A 2,724-nucleotide genomic window follows, 5' to 3' on the forward strand; every position below is an offset into this window, starting at 1 on the left:
CTCTATTTGGGTAAATTTCAGTGCCAACCAGGATGGTATTTGTTCCCGTTTTGCTGGGACTTTACCTAGGCAGGATTGGATGTTCTGTGGTGTAATTTTATTTGTGTTCCCCTGGTGAGGGGTCAGCTGTGGAAGTTTAATCGCTGGCTGAATTGTTGAAGTCCGCATTACATACTGAACTAATTGTCTGTGAATTTTTAGTAGTTGTTTTAGCTGTATTAACAGCTCTGCTGCAGGCATTCTTTCGATGTCTGGATATGGTGTGTATCCGGCTAGGACCGGCCACGTTGCTCCTGGTCTTCCTAAAGGACCGAGCCTTGTAATGTGATTATTATGTTTTAGGGCGCCATCAAATAAGAGCAAATGCTCTTGGAATTTGAGTGGTACTTCCACCTCCTCGAAAGGAGTGTACTCATTAGGAGGTTCCTCTACTTTGTAATAGTGGAAGTACTTTGTTATAGTATTAGCTGCTGGAAAATGTATCCATGTATAGTATACCTCTGTCTGCCGATATTCGTGTGCCTCGATTACGAATATGACTGTGCCACCTCTAGGTGTCAGTCCATTTTCTATAAGTTTTAAGGTTATAGATCTCCTTTTGGCGACCGGAATGAGTATTATATCCGCGTCTGCTGCTTGTATGGTAGCATCAGCATCTGCTATTTCAGTAGCTAATCTAGTAACCTCTCGTTCTTCATCGCTGTCCATTTTGCTGACAGGATGGTATTATGTTTATTTGCAGATCAGGTTTCTTTATGGAAACAGAGATTAGATGGACAATATTTTGGAACACTGTTTATCCTTCAACGTTGACTAGACCAAGAACCATACATAGGAGTTCCCTCCTGCGAGGTTTTGGAGGATATTATAACCTTTCACCCACTCCAGACGTCTTTGGAGTATTTGGGAAAAGGGGTCTGAGTGAGAAAGCACGACTGAGTTACTCTAAATGTCTTACGTTAGTTTTATCGCCCTTTCCAAACGCGTTGGGCGCCATGTAGTGTAGCTCCTATTTTCCCAATAGGCTCTGCGCATTGGAATAGTACCTACAGCAGTAAAGGCCTAGGCCAGACGTTAACTAGGTCTACTACTGTCGATGCTAGACTTAATTTTTGGGTTTGCCAGCTAAGCTCAGAGTTCGCAAGAAACTTTCTCGAATGTTCAAGGAAGGATTAACTCCCCTGATTAGACAAGAAGGGATTTAGTTTCTGACAACCATAGAACATGACAACTTTGCTCTCCCCTAATCAAGAGTCAATCTCAAGAGTCGTGTGAGCACAAGGCAATTATTTTACTCAGTCAGTATGTGCATTCTTAGTCTCATCAGAATGTAGAGAAAAGGAAGAGACGGGCGTGTTCAATAAAAGGTGTTATTTATTGATCAGTCTCTTTTCTCGTACAAGAGAAATGGATCGATATTATTGCAATACTTATAGTTAAGTAAAGTGCATACATTAAAAGCAATAGTATAAAATAATACTGTAAAAACATTGATATGGTTTCTGAGCCATATGATGTTTTAAAATGATTAAAATATATTTACATACAAATATACATTTGACTAAACGTGCTCAACTGGTGTTTCTAAATACGCCTACCCCATGTACCTGACCTAAGTCTAATACGTGGGCGGGAATAGAAAGTTACAGTTTAAGTTAAGTTTGTTTTTGCCAAGTGAATAACTAAAGAATTCTCTAGGAGGGGTTATTCAGTTCTGTACCTGGAATTTAGGATGAATGAGGAATGGTATCTCTTTCTCTGCTCTCGATATTCCAGGCTGCCTGCGAGGGCTGCCCAGAAGCGCCGGTGCTGGGTCTCTCGGCTTGAGATAGCAGCGCGTCTCTCAGCGCGTCAGGAAGGCGGGGCTGCTGCCTGCGGGGTCTGCTTCTGCTCTCGGCTTCGGCAAGTATGGCTGCTCCGTCTTGTCACCACGCGTGTGTTTGCATAGGGCAAGGTCGGCAATATTTATACCTTAAAGGTGCCGGGATTGACGTAAGGATGGACATAGGTACGTCAATAAAGATGTCATACGACTTGCTCGTTAGCACATTCTTTACTAAAGTTCTCTGTGAAATCAAAACAATGGCCGCACGGATTATCCAGGTTGTCATAGGTTTGATTTGTTATGAGAACGTCGTATGCCTTATCAGGGGCTGGAGGAATGTCGCTTGTCTAATTAGATCTCAAGCGTTATGACCTAATCAGATAACACGTTCCTGTGCCGTAGTGTGACTGCGTCAGATAACGGTATCTGCATCATGGGGGATTTCTTGCCTCATGGGCTGACTGTTAGTTAACTAGCTAGGTAGTTTAACCAGAATAGGGTCAGGAATAGGGGGATCAATTCAGAACCTATAGAAATACACGACACCAGCAGTCCCTGGGCCAGCCCAGTGGTCTTGGTCCCGAAGGCTGCAGCGCCGGGTGCCACAACCGAACTCCGGTTCTGTGTAGACTACAGAGGACTCAATTCAGTCACCAAGACTGATGTGCACCCCATCCCCAGAGCTGATGAGCTCATTGATCGGTTAGGGGCTGCACGGTACCTCAGCACATTTGATTTAACGTCTGGGTACTAGCAGATCACCTTGACTGATGGGGCCAAAGAGAGGTCAGCATTCTCCACACCAGATGGGCATTTCCAGTTCTGGGTTATGCCATTTGGGATGAAGAATGCCCCTGCCACCTTCCAGAGGTTGGTCAACCAGGTGTTGGTTGGGCTGG

Source organism: Lissotriton helveticus, chromosome 4_1, assembly GCF_964261635.1.
Source record: "Lissotriton helveticus chromosome 4_1, aLisHel1.1, whole genome shotgun sequence".
Lineage (NCBI taxonomy): Eukaryota > Metazoa > Chordata > Amphibia > Caudata > Salamandridae > Lissotriton > Lissotriton helveticus.